At 45.9% G+C, this 14,614-nt stretch overlaps 1 protein-coding gene across 15 annotated transcripts in view; it reads left to right on the forward strand.

The window, feature by feature from the left end:
- The window catches only part of CAST (calpastatin), a 685,784-nt gene that overhangs the window by 103,794 nt on the left and 567,376 nt on the right, over positions 1 to 14,614 (forward strand). The gene's annotated exons all lie outside the window — the stretch shown is intronic.

The raw sequence follows: 14,614 nt of genomic DNA on the forward strand, positions 1-14,614 counted from the left end.
CGGGGCGGCGAAGTTGGGGATCAAGGTTACGGCCCCTACGCCCTCAACTTCTGTGATCTTTGAGACATTGCATAAGAAACACCTGTCTCGCCCCCTACTGCCTTTGGTGCCAGGACTACTTGAGCCGGCCGAACAGCTCTTCCTTACGCCGGCGGTGGTGAAAGCTGCGCCTTCCAGGCTCGTCAAGAAATACAGGGCTCCAGAGTCGGACCCGGCTTTCTTGCGAAAGGACCCGGCACCGGATTCGGTGATTGTGACGGCGGCTCGGAAGCTTCATGCCACCTCTCCTGCCTCCACTGTGCCTCCGGATAAGGAGAGCCGCTGGATTGACTCTGCTGGACGGAAGGCGTGTGGGACGTCCTCCACAACGATGAAGGCCTCCAGTGACTCGGCGTTGTTGGGACGATACGACCGTGCACTGTGGGACTCCATGGAACAGTTTGCGGACCTCGTTCCGCGCGACCGGAGAGAGGACTTCATGGAGATCGTCCAGGAAGGGATGCTGGTTTCTAACCAGGCCATCAGCGCCGCGGCGGATATCTCCCTGCTGGCTGCGCATGGATACTGCCACGGTATCAATCAGAGACGCCATGCTTGGCTCCGGTTGACGTCGCTTAAGCCTGAAGCACAACAACGAGTGGCAAATCTGCCGTTTTTCGGAGACACCCTCTTCGGGAACCACGCAGATGACGAAATGGCCAGGATGAAGGCCGAGGCTGAAACCCTGACGGCGGTGGGCTTGGAGAAGCCCAAGGAAAAGAAACCCTACCGCCAGTTCCAACGACGGTTCGGTTCGCAGGGTCGAGGAAGGGGACAGTCTTCTGGGCAACATCAGCAGCAGCAACAACAGCAGCAGTACAGAAGACCCTTCCAAAAACGTCAGAGGGGTAGAGGTGCACAGCAGTCCTCCACCGTGAACAAGGGCCCGGCTGGGTCTCGACCCTGAGCGGTTACTTCCCCTTCGTCCGTTACCCGCTCCGGTGGGGGGAAGCGTTAAATTTTTTCTGGCAGAGTGGAGAAAAATTACTCAGGACAAGTGGGTGCTGAATATTGTTTGCAATGGATACAGTCTTCGTTTCACCAGCCCTCCTCCATCGATTCCTCCGGTCAGCTCGCAGTATCAACTGTGCGAGCTTCAGGCGGAGGCCGACATCCTGTTAAGGAAAAGGGCGATAGAAGATGTACCTCTGTCTCAAAGAGGAAGAGGTCTGTACTCTCCGTTCTTTCTGGTCCGCAAGAAGGACAAGAACGAGTTCAGGCCCATTCTGGACTTGCGACAGGCAAACAAGTGGATTTGCAGAGAAAAGTTTTGCATGCTGTCGTTGCATCAGATTTATCCTCAGCTGCAACAGGGGGACTGGCTTTGCGCCATCGACCTACAGGATGCATACTTCCATGTGCCCATTGCACACAAACACAGGAAGTTCCTGCGATTTCAAGTCGGCACCAATCACTATCAGTACACGGTACTTCCGTTCGGGCTGAAGTCTGCGCCCAGGACATTCTCAAAGTGCATGGCAGTGGTAGCGGCACACCTCAGGAAGAACAAGGTGTTTGTCCACCCATACCTGGACGATTGGTTGATCAAGGCCTCCTCCTTCTCGGGAGCTCGAGCACACTTCCAGAAGACGTGCGTTCTCTTGAACAAGCTGGGGTTGCACATCAACATGTCCAAGTCTGTTCCAACTCCGGTCCAGTGCATCCAGTACTTGGGAGCCTCCATCAATACGCTGTCGGCAAGCGTGTCTCCTTCGGAAGAGCGACGTTTATCACTCCTTCGGAAGGTTCAGGCTCTCATGTCCACTCCATCCACGACAGTGAGGACGGTGTCTTCTCTGCTGGGATCGATGGCCTCTTGCATCTTCCTGACGCCACATGCGCGGCTGCACATGAGACCGCTGCAGGAGTGCTTGGAAGATCAGTGGGACCAGAGGAGAGGATCTTGGGACGACAGGATACGACTGTCTATACATGATCTTCAGTCTCTGAAGTGGTGGTGTTCAGCGGAAAATCTCCTCAGAGGGGTTCCCTTCCACAAGGACATTCCCACACAGACGATCGTGACGGATGCTTCTCTCCTGGGATGGGGAGCTCACTCCGGAGACCTGCAGATTCAAGGAACGTGGTCCCCGTCGGAGTCCACGTACCACATCAATTTCCTGGAACTCAGGGCTGTTCACTTGGCACTGAAGGCCTTTCGACCGTCCTTCCGGACCAACTCTCTGCTTGTACAGACGGACAATACGACCACGATGTATTACCTCAACAAGCAGGGGGGCTCGAGATCGCGCACTCTGTCTCAGGAGGCGCAGGCGATCTGGCATTGGCTTCTGGCTCGAGGTCTCTCGATAACGGCCGCTCATCTGCCAGGTGTGCAGAATGTTCAGGTAGACGAGCTGAGCAGGCTGATTCAGGAAAACCACGAATGGGTCATAAACGACGAAGTACTAGGAGAAGTCTTCGCAAGGTGGGGAACTCCAGACGTAGATCTGTTCGCCACCGCCAAAAACAGCAAATGCCGAGACTTCGCCTCCAGGTACTACCAGCCAGGGACGCTGGGGAACGCGTTATGGATCAACTGGTCGAACAGCTTTCTGTACACTTTGCCACCCATTCCCTTGATCCCGGCGGTTCTCATCAAGCTGTCCCAATCCAGGGCGAAGATGATTCTGATTGCCCCAGAATGGCCCAGGCAGTGGTGGTTCACGGACCTGCTTCACCGGTCTCTCCTTCCTCACATGAAGTTGCTGTGCAGGCCGGACTTTCTCGCGAAGTTCGGGGGGCGGATGTTGCACCCCAACCTCTCGTCTTTGAGTTTGGCGGCATGGCTCCTGAAATAGTACAATATGGCCATCTGAATCTCCCAGAGGATTGTATGGACATACTGAAGGAGGCTAAGCGACCTTCCACTAGGACTTCTTATGCTTACAAGTGGAAGAGGTTTTGCATCTGGTGCAAGTCTAAGAACTATGACGCTACGACATGCAAGGAAGATGTCATCCTTCCATATCTGCTACATCTGGCGCAGTCTGGCCTTAATGTCCATTCCATTAAGGTTCATCTGGCTGCTTTGACTGCCTACAGGAAATGCCCTTCACAGACTTCCTTCTTCCGGATCCCTGTGATCAAAGATTTTCTGGAAGGCTTGAAGAAAGTATTCCCTCCTGTCAGGCTTCCTTCGCCTTCATGGGACTTGAATGTGGTGCTGTCCAGGTTGCTGAAGGAGCCTTTTGAACCAATTCATAAGGCTTCATTGCAGCACCTGTCCTGGAAGGCGGCGTTCCTCGTGGCCATTACATCGGCCCGCAGGGTGAGTGAAATTCAGGCGTTGTGTTGCCAAGAACCTTATACTGTATTTCATGCTGCTAAGGTTGTTATGCGTACTCACCCTAAGTTTCTTCCTAAGGTTGTTTCTGATTTTCATATCAACCAGACTATCACTTTACCTACGTTTTTTCAGAATCCTTCATCTCCAGCGGAAAGGGCTTTGCATTCCCTGGATGTTAGGAGGGTGCTGAAATTTTATCTGGATAAAACCAGTGATATTCGTAGGTCAGACCAATTGTTCATCAATTATGGATCAGTCAGGACGGGTCTTGCGACCTCTAAGCAGTCTATCTCTAGGTGGATTGTGTCCTGCATACAGCTGTGTTACCAAAAAGCTAATAAGACCTTAGGAGGTAAGCCTAAGGCTCATTCCACCAGGGGCAAGGCTGCCACGACAGCATTGCTCCGTAATGTTCCAATTGCAGAGATCTGCAAGGCGGCCACTTGGAAGTCGGTTCATACCTTTGCTAAGCATTACTGCCTGGACACTGATGCTAGGGCAGATGCTCAGGTTGGACAGGCTTCGCTGCGAAATCTGTTCGCACTATAGTGGTGTTGCTTCTCTTTTCTCCACCGCCGCTTTGGTGTGGGGATGGGCTTGCCATTCTATTCACTAGATTATGACTATACACAGAGATCCCCTACTACAGAAGGAGTAGTTTCTGTCCTGTAACTCCAGTTCTGTAGTAGGGGTATCTCTGTTATAGTCATAAGCGCCCTCCCTTCTCCCCGGTGGAGAGTGAGAGAGACATATTCCTTTGAGGAATGCTACAGGTCTGGCGTATTACGCCTTCAAAAAGAACTGAAAGTAAGTTGGACCTGCTATGCATTCTGGGATACTGGGAGAAGGTTCTGGAAGATTCTCTTAAAGGCACAGTATCCTGTTTTGAGCCACATAATGGCAGCCTATGGGGCTTGTCTGTCCAGGTTCTTCTCTCTACCATTCCTGAGGGAGTTTTGCTATTAAAGCAATGGAAATCTGTACAGGCTTGTGCTGTTTTGTGGATTTTATGGTGGAAATTCTAGTTGAAGTACTGGACAGTGTAGCCTTTTTAGGCTGCATTATCTGTCTTTAAAATTCTATGCATTTCTGCATTTTTTGACACTGTAAGAGATTATTTTTGATTGCTCCGGGGTCCACGCACATGGGCGGGACTATTCACTAGATTATGACTATAACAGAGATACCCCTACTACAGAACTGGAGTTACAGGACAGAAACTACTCCTTCTAAATTTCACTGACATTGATTAACTTTATCCTCCTTCTGTTTTGGAACAATAGCTCATAAGAAAGATTTCAATGTGACAAAAATGTGTGAAGGAGTTACACGTGAACGGTTTGAAACTACTTCCAGTAGTTCAGGGAAGGCAGTTATGGTATATCCTTGTAATATTGGCTTCTCAACATGTACCACATTTTAATTGTACTACTGAATATCAACACCAACAAAATTGTAGTACAAGAATAAAGAGGACAGTCTATCGAAGGGCAAAATATTGTAATGTATGTGCATATAGGGAAGTATATATTTACTATTCCTAACTCCACATCCACATACTTTGAATATATATGTACCACAAAGGTACACATATGCAGAGTTATGTATCGAAAATCTAGACGGACTTACCTGTTGATTTCTTTTTCTATTTTATCCTTGATATGCTGCGCCTTCGATGTTGAGGGTTGGATGTTCAGGGTGCGCACTGCTCTGAAATGAAGGTAACATCATACTTCCCCTTCTGCCAGAAAACCTTATGAAACATTGCCTTTAGTCGTAACATTAAACTCTTTCCAAAATGCGATCTTAATCAGAACAGCAATGTCCTTCTTCTTCCTCATCTATCCTCAATTCGTATTGAGCACTGCAACTGGTCAGACTGCCTGCCACCCCCAAGAGGGGACAACATTGTGGCATTGCTACACCAGCCTACAAAAGGAACCAACCTCACACTTCACAAAAGTGAAGTATAAGGCAGGAGCATGACAAAGAGGGGAAGTCTGTGTCTGCACCTCCAAAAGTGAATATCCCCCAGTGAAATGCGAAATTGTGCACATGGTATCCCAAAATTAATCAGATATACCATGGGAACAACTGACTCTGTGCCATTTCCTTGAAGGTGGTCTGATAATATAAGTGGAGACCTTACCCCCAGGAACAAGTTGCAGAAGTCACAGACAGGTAAGGACGTCCAGTCAAGGAGAAACTGCCCTTCAGAAAAACAATAAAGTACTTCAGTAACCCAAAAGACCAGAAAACAGGGATCTGGATAGAGAGCTGACTCAGCTATAAGAAGCTGGAAGTTTCTAATTACAAGTGTTCGGTTATGCCTCTATTAGGGTGACTTCTTCCTGAATACAGAAGTTGCATTAAGAGCCTTCGTAATTACTTCATAGTCATATTTGTAACTGAGCATTGGCATATTTATTTAGGATAAACCATACAAAAAGAGAAGACCAGGTCCAAATTGATGTGTTTTCTTGATTGGTGTGAGAGGATCACACGGATACGTGTGTGGGGAAGTGTGTCGCGTCACAAAGGGCTAAAAAAGTCCCATCAGACCGCCCTCGTGGCGGCATATCATCATGTGGGAAAAGGGGCAACAGCTCCGTGTACCGCCCGTGCCCTCAAAAGATGGTACGGAGTTGGAAAACGGTACATGTAGCCACAATTGTGCGCGACCTACAATACAAAAAATGCAGTGCTTAAAGAAAAAGTGCTTAGTTAAAAATGACTACCTAGACTGAAAACATTTTTCTTTGAGGATAAGTGTAGGTGTCAAGATTAAAAACCCGCGCATGGTAGTCAGAATGTGAGACTACATTAGAGCGCTGTGCAGTATGGTCGACTAGTTTCAGCTAGATGGAGTGTTTCTCCAGCTTTCTTCAGGACCTTGTAAATTAGTTAGCTACTGCATTACAGTGTGAAAAAAAATATATATATAAGTGCAAACACATTAGTTTCACACAACAGCGTACAAAGTACTATGGGAAGACAAATCTCCCAAAAACTTAGAACCTCAGTATCCAATTTGGGCAGGAAAAGAATCTTCTTCCTGTGTAAAAAAACAAGGAATATCATGTATCCATTAACACACAAGAGTCAACATGACCCACAAAACACCATCAAGACAAACCACACCTGCGAGAACAATTGGCGTTCCGCAAAAAATAAGCATATTAGCTTCATCACGAAGAGGCATTTCCTCCTAGTGATACTCACCCAGCTTTATGTGGGTGAAGACCTCACCTCGCCCGGCAACCGCTCGGGAAATTGAGGCCCCGCTCTAATGTGTAGAAAAAGGGGGGGGGGACACAGTTAGCACAAAGTTCAGCCGTGTCCAAGCCAATCGCTATACACAAACACCAATGTACGTGTGATAGACACCCAACTAACTTGCCATGAGCCACCCTCGCCACTGAGTTAATATTAATTGTTATGCTAATTATTACTTTTTTTGTACTATGCTTTATTCATTATTAAGTGGGAAGGTTGATAACCTAGAAGCTGGGATAGTGATAAGGCCAGTGGCGACCATATGACACCCCATCACTGATAACATACAGATTCATGAGGATACTGTAATAGATAACAACACTGTAATGTTGTTGTTCAAGGCAAGGGGAGGAGAGAAAAACCCCGTTCTTAAGGCGTTTCCTTAAATAGCGCTGTAAATATTATAGAGGGCAGCAAAAGGAATACGGCCTGTTCAACAACAATATGCAATATCACAAACGTTGTGGGGACTGTTAGCTACCAAAGTTGCCTGTACATGTAATGGTAATGAGTGCTAGGGGATAATACTCGCAACTCTAAAAGCTCACCTGTCCGTCGGTGCCCGTCGCTCTCAGTCGAGCGGAAGGGGAGGCACCGACGAGTTCCAAACGTTTGGTTTAAATGCGCAAGGCTTCAAATGGAATTGACCAATTGCAGCAACCGCTGTGCCCGTTTACCCATGAGTCCGCACCTACGCAATGTGACTCGTAGGAAGCTGAAGGGTATGCTCACCTGTGTATCACCGGGAGCGAGCACGGGAGTCAGGTCAGTAGCGTCTAGCACTGATCTCATCGCGCATGCGCAGGGATGTTGAGAGTTGGAAGTCGGAAAACACTAACCCATCGCGCATGCGCTGAATGGAGACTGCAAGAGTATTAGAAAAACATTTTATTCAAAGAGCGTGTAGTCTCTAACACAGTAATACAAAGCTGCACCTGTGTTAAATATGGGGGCTGGATTCACCCCTATACAGTAAACGTCAGTCATGATGGATCACCGTGAGTTAAGGGGATATAGAGAAATAGTCATTCATGTCACCATAGACCATTTAGGTCAATATTTTGTGTACAGCTGGAAAAAGGCAAAACGCTGGGGATAACAGTATCTTAGTCATGTGTATTCTGACCCAAGAGATTGGATAGGTCTGGTGAACTATCCTAATGAAAGACAACGGCAATGGACACATTGTCCAGATATTAAGCCGTAAAGAGGTGTAACACTGGAATATTAGGGTCAAAAACCAGTGAGAAAAGGTGGCGAGTGGGCAGGCAAGCAGAAGGGGTCACACTCAATTACATTGGGTGAGCATTAATGATGCAAACAACACCAATAGGTTTGCATCTGAAAAAGACCCGCAACAAGAAGTTGCTCTAGATACTCAAAACACAAATTTTACAGAGGGTCAAAGGGGTAATAATTTAACGACCTGTCACCTCATGCCCCTACTCTTAAGATAAACCATACAAAAAGAGAAGACCAGGTCCAAATTGATGTGTTTTCTTGATTGGTGTGAGAGGATCACACGGATACGTGTGTGGGGAAGTGTGTCGCGTCACAAAGGGCTAAAAAAGTCCCATCAGACCGCCCTCGTGGCGGCATATCATCATGTGGGAAAAGGGGCAACAGCTCCGTGTACCGCCCGTGCCCTCAAAAGATGGTACGGAGTTGGAAAACGGTACATGTAGCCACAATTGTGCGCGACCTACAATACAAAAAATGCAGTGCTTAAAGAAAAAGTGCTTAGTTAAAAATGACTACCTAGACTGAAAACATTTTTCTTTGAGGATAAGTGTAGGTGTCAAGATTAAAAACCCGCGCATGGTAGTCAGAATGTGAGACTACATTAGAGCGCTGTGCAGTATGGTCGACTAGTTTCAGCTAGATGGAGTGTTTCTCCAGCTTTCTTCAGGACCTTGTAAATTAGTTAGCTACTGCATTACAGTGTGAAAAAATATATATATATAAGTGCAAACACATTAGTTTCACACAACAGCGTACAAAGTACTATGGGAAGACAAATCTCCCAAAAACTTAGAACCTCAGTATCCAATTTGGGCAGGAAAAGAATCTTCTTCCTGTGTAAAAAAACAAAGAATATCATGTATCCATTAACACACAAGAGTCAACATGACCCACAAAACACCATCAAGACAAACCACACCTGCGAGAACAATTGGCGTTCCGCAAAAAATAAGCATATTAGCTTCATCACGAAGAGGCATTTCCTCCTAGTGATACTCACCCAGCTTTATGTGGGTGAAGACCTCACCTCGCCCGGCAACCGCTCGGGAAATTGAGGCCCCGCTCTAATGTGTAGAAAAAGGGGGGGGGGACACAGTTAGCACAAAGTTCAGCCGTGTCCAAGCCAATCGCTATACACAAACACCAATGTACGTGTGATAGACACCCAACTAACTTGCCATGAGCCACCCTCGCCACTGAGTTAATATTAATTGTTATGCTAATTATTACTTTTTTTGTACTATGCTTTATTCATTATTAAGTGGGAAGGTTGATAACCTAGAAGCTGGGATAGTGATAAGGCCAGTGGCGACCATATGACACCCCATCACTGATAACATACAGATTCATGAGGATACTGTAATAGATAACAACACTGTAATGTTGTTGTTCAAGGCAAGGGGAGGAGAGAAAAACCCTGTTCTTAAGGCGTTTCCTTAAATAGCGCTGTAAATATTATAGAGGGCAGCAAAAGGAATACGGCCTGTTCAACAACAATATGCAATATCACAAACGTTGTGGGGACTGTTAGCTACCAAAGTTGCCTGTACATGTAATGGTAATGAGTGCTAGGGGATAATACTCGCAACTCTAAAAGCTCACCTGTCCGTCGGTGCCCGTCGCTCTCAGTCGAGCGGAAGGGGAGGCACCGACGAGTTCCAAACGTTTGGTTTAAATGCGCAAGGCTTCAAATGGAATTGACCAATTGCAGCAACCGCTGTGCCCGTTTACCCATGAGTCCGCACCTACGCAATGTGACTCGTAGGAAGCTGAAGGGTATGCTCACCTGTGTATCACCGGGAGCGAGCACGGGAGTCAGGTCAGTAGCGTCTAGCACTGATCTCATCGCGCATGCGCAGGGATGTTGAGAGTTGGAAGTCGGAAAACACTAACCCATCGCGCATGCGCTGAATGGAGACTGCAAGAGTATTAGAAAAACATTTTATTCAAAGAGCGTGTAGTCTCTAACACAGTAATACAAAGCTGCACCTGTGTTAAATATGGGGGCTGGATTCACCCCTATACAGTAAACGTCAGTCATGATGGATCACCGTGAGTTAAGGGGATATAGAGAAATAGTCATTCATGTCACCATAGACCATTTAGGTCAATATTTTGTGTACAGCTGGAAAAAGGCAAAACGCTGGGGATAACAGTATCTTAGTCATGTGTATTCTGACCCAAGAGATTGGATAGGTCTGGTGAACTATCCTAATGAAAGACAACGGCAATGGACACATTGTCCAGATATTAAGCCGTAAAGAGGTGTAACACTGGAATATTAGGGTCAAAAACCAGTGAGAAAAGGTGGCGAGTGGGCAGGCAAGCAGAAGGGGTCACACTCAATTACATTGGGTGAGCATTAATGATGCAAACAACACCAATAGGTTTGCATCTGAAAAAGACCCGCAACAAGAAGTTGCTCTAGATACTCAAAACACAAATTTTACAGAGGGTCAAAGGGGTAATAATTTAACGACCTGTCACCTCATGCCCCTACTCTTAAGATAAACCATACAAAAAGAGAAGACCAGGTCCAAATTGATGTGTTTTCTTGATTGGTGTGAGAGGATCACACGGATATGTGTGTGGGGAAGTGTGTCGCGTCACAAAGGGCTAAAAAAGTCCCATCAGACCGCCCTCGTGGCGGCATATCATCATGTGGGAAAAGGGGCAACAGCTCCGTGTACCGCCCGTGCCCTCAAAAGATGGTACGGAGTTGGAAAACGTAATTGAGTGTGACCCCTTCTGCTTGCCTGCCCACTCGCCACCTTTTCTCACTGGTTTTTGACCCTAATATTCCAGTGTTACACCTCTTTACGGCTTAATATCTGGACAATGTGTCCATTGCCGTTGTCTTTCATTAGGATAGTTCACCAGACCTATCCAATCTCTTGGGTCAGAATACACATGACTAAGATACTGTTATCCCCAGCGTTTTGCCTTTTTCCAGCTGTACACAAAATATTGACCTAAATGGTCTATGGTGACATGAATGACTATTTCTCTATATCCCCTTAACTCACGGTGATCCATCATGACTGACGTTTACTGTATAGGGGTGAATCCAGCCCCCATATTTAACACAGGTGCAGCTTTGTATTACTGTGTTAGAGACTACACGCTCTTTGAATAAAATGTTTTTCTAATACTCTTGCAGTCTCCATTCAGCGCATGCGCGATGGGTTAGTGTTTTCCGACTTCCAACTCTCAACATCCCTGCGCATGCGCGATGAGATCAGTGCTAGACGCTACTGACCTGACTCCCGTGCTCGCTCCCGGTGATACACAGGTGAGCATACCCTTCAGCTTCCTACGAGTCACATTGCGTAGGTGCGGACTCATGGGTAAACGGGCACAGCGGTTGCTGCAATTGGTCAATTCCATTTGAAGCCTTGCGCATTTAAACCAAACGTTTGGAACTCGTCGGTGCCTCCCCTTCCGCTCGACTGAGAGCGACGGGCACCGACGGACAGGTGAGCTTTTAGAGTTGCGAGTATTATCCCCTAGCACTCATTACCATTACATGTACAGGCAACTTTGGTAGCTAACAGTCCCCACAACGTTTGTGATATTGCATATTGTTGTTGAACAGGCCGTATTCCTTTTGCTGCCCTCTATAATATTTACAGCGCTATTTAAGGAAACGCCTTAAGAACGGGGTTTTTCTCTCCTCCCCTTGCCTTGAACAACAACATTACAGTGTTGTTATCTATTACAGTATCCTCATGAATCTGTATGTTATCAGTGATGGGGTGTCATATGGTCGCCACTGGCCTTATCACTATCCCAGCTTCTAGGTTATCAACCTTCCCACTTAATAATGAATAAAGCATAGTACAAAAAAAGTAATAATTAGCATAACAATTAATATTAACTCAGTGGCGAGGGTGGCTCATGGCAAGTTAGTTGGGTGTCTATCACACGTACATTGGTGTTTGTGTATAGCGATTGGCTTGGACACGGCTGAACTTTGTGCTAACTGTGTCCCCCCCCCCTTTTTCTACACATTAGAGCGGGGCCTCAATTTCCCGAGCGGTTGCCGGGCGAGGTGAGGTCTTCACCCACATAAAGCTGGGTGAGTATCACTAGGAGGAAATGCCTCTTCGTGATGAAGCTAATATGCTTATTTTTTGCGGAACGCCAATTGTTCTCGCAGGTGTGGTTTGTCTTGATGGTGTTTTGTGGGTCATGTTGACTCTTGTGTGTTAATGGATACATGATATTCTTTGTTTTTTTACACAGGAAGAAGATTCTTTTCCTGCCCAAATTGGATACTGAGGTTCTAAGTTTTTGGGAGATTTGTCTTCCCATAGTACTTTGTACGCTGTTGTGTGAAACTAATGTGTTTGCACTTATATATATATATATTTTCACACTGTAATGCAGTAGCTAACTAATTTACAAGGTCCTGAAGAAAGCTGGAGAAACACTCCATCTAGCTGAAACTAGTCGACCATACTGCACAGCGCTCTAATGTAGTCTCACATTCTGACTACCATGCGCGGGTTTTTAATCTTGACACCTACACTTATCCTCAAAGAAAAATGTTTTCAGTCTAGGTAGTCATTTTTAACTAAGCACTTTTTCTTTAAGCACTGCATTTTTTGTATTGTAGGTCGCGCACAATTGTGGCTACATGTACCGTTTTCCAACTCCGTACCATCTTTTGAGGGCACGGGCGGTACACGGAGCTGTTGCCCCTTTTCCCACATGATGATATGCCGCCACGAGGGCGGTCTGATGGGACTTTTTTAGCCCTTTGTGACGCGACACACTTCCCCACACACGTATCCGTGTGATCCTCTCACACCAATCAAGAAAACACATCAATTTGGACCTGGTCTTCTCTTTTTGTATGGTTTATCTTAAGAGTAGGGGCATGAGGTGACAGGTCGTTAAATTATTACCCCTTTGACCCTCTGTAAAATTTGTGTTTTGAATATTTATTTAGGACACAGAAAACAAACAAAAAAAATTACATTTGCAAAAGTGAATTTGCAGATTTATGTTGAAGCCACACTTTTCCATGATATTACCTGCTGAAAACAAATAAACACCGCACGAAATGCCAATCCTGATCACCATTCACTCATACCTTCTTTCAGAGATCACACAAACCAATTGCTATGATCCACAAAATAAATTGTTATTTAATTTCTTAATTTCAATGTTTTGTTTTGTTTGAATACAGGTACTTAGACATTTTTGTTTTGATACATAGAAAGCTTTTGAAATATTTAAGCATACACTGGAATCACAAAAAATGAATAACCTACAAATAACATTACAAAATGCATAAACAACACTAGGACCAGAAATGACATACCAAACAGTTATAGCTCAGGTTCTGTACAGTTTTCAACCTCAGTGATATCCTAATATCTTGCTAGATACGTTTTTTAAATCTTCTCAGAGGTAGCGGCCAAATAGTGACCCTACTGAGCTCACTCTAATCCTTTTACAAGAAAAAACTTGGTTTTGAGCCAAAGTGGTAACACGTAATCCTGAACACTTATTTGGCCAACGAAAAAACTATTGACACGTTTCGAACCCCCATGCGTTTCTTGAAGGGTTCTCCTCAGGACACAGAACATTTAGAGTGCTCTATCCTTAAATGACACTCCAATGTGATTTCTGTCAACATCATCCGTTTATAGACAAATGGAGACTGCCACCAATTTTGAGGGAACGCCCAATCACTGGACTCGCACCTCTTCTTATTTAGAAACTGTGTTCCTTGTTGTTTTTGTGTGTTCTTGCTGAGATCAAAGTATCAAGCAATGGCGCCCATACTTGCCGAGCTGCTGAAAACAAAGGCACACTCAAGATTTTTACATTGTTTTTTTCTACTTTTATCTAAAGGAGATATTCAAGCGCCTTACTAATCATATCCTAAGGTGTGCACCCTTCTACAGCAAGCACCTATGTCTGATTCAAGATACCACTAATAACGTCGTAAAGTGCTGCAGCCTGATTAAGCAAGCATAAATGCCTAATGTGAGGGGCCTCTACTAAACGACTATGATACATTAGTATCAACTAAAGTCAGAGCAGAGTGGGGCATGACAAGAAAAAAAAAGAACGTACCTGCCAGTCGCTGCTTTGCCGCTCTTCTGCTCCTGTCCCCCACTGCAGCACAGGCTCTCAGACTCCCCTGCGGCATGAGAGCAGCATCAGTATTGGCCCGAGCGCCGTGGATTTGCACTCCCAGAGTGCTTGCTGTCTCCAACAGAGCAATGCAGCTTGGGTTGGAGACATCTCAGTGCGCATGTCGGTTTGACCGTCCTAAGACAGCCGACTAAACCCACATGCGCACTGACAGCAGTGCCCCCCCCCACTCGCACTCCATGACTGACCCCACAATGACTCAGTCCTTGGAACTTGAAAAATAAAATGATAATAAACCTGTTTTATTCTTGTTTTATTTTTCAAATTTTGAGGCTGCTAGCGGGATGGAGGGTGCGACGCTCCGTCGCCATAGAGGAGGAGCCGCCGCTGATAGTATTTTAGCCCGCTGAAAAAAGTACTTGTTTTATACTCCAGGGACCTCTAATAACGACCTAAGATCCTGAAGAGTGCTGCAGAAAACGCTTGTGTCTGACTCCAGGGGTCTCTATTAACAGACTAATGCACTGCAGCCTGCAATAGGACAGTGCAGATTACAGCTTTTGAAACCTTTGAGTGCATGCAAATGCCACAGTTGTGCAAGTTTTTTATTTTTATTTTTCCTCTGTATGTCATTCTTGTGCTTTTTTGGCAAATGCA

This window comes from Lissotriton helveticus, chromosome 2_1 (genome assembly GCF_964261635.1).
Source record: "Lissotriton helveticus chromosome 2_1, aLisHel1.1, whole genome shotgun sequence".
In the NCBI taxonomy this organism is placed as follows: Eukaryota; Metazoa; Chordata; class Amphibia; order Caudata; family Salamandridae; genus Lissotriton; species Lissotriton helveticus.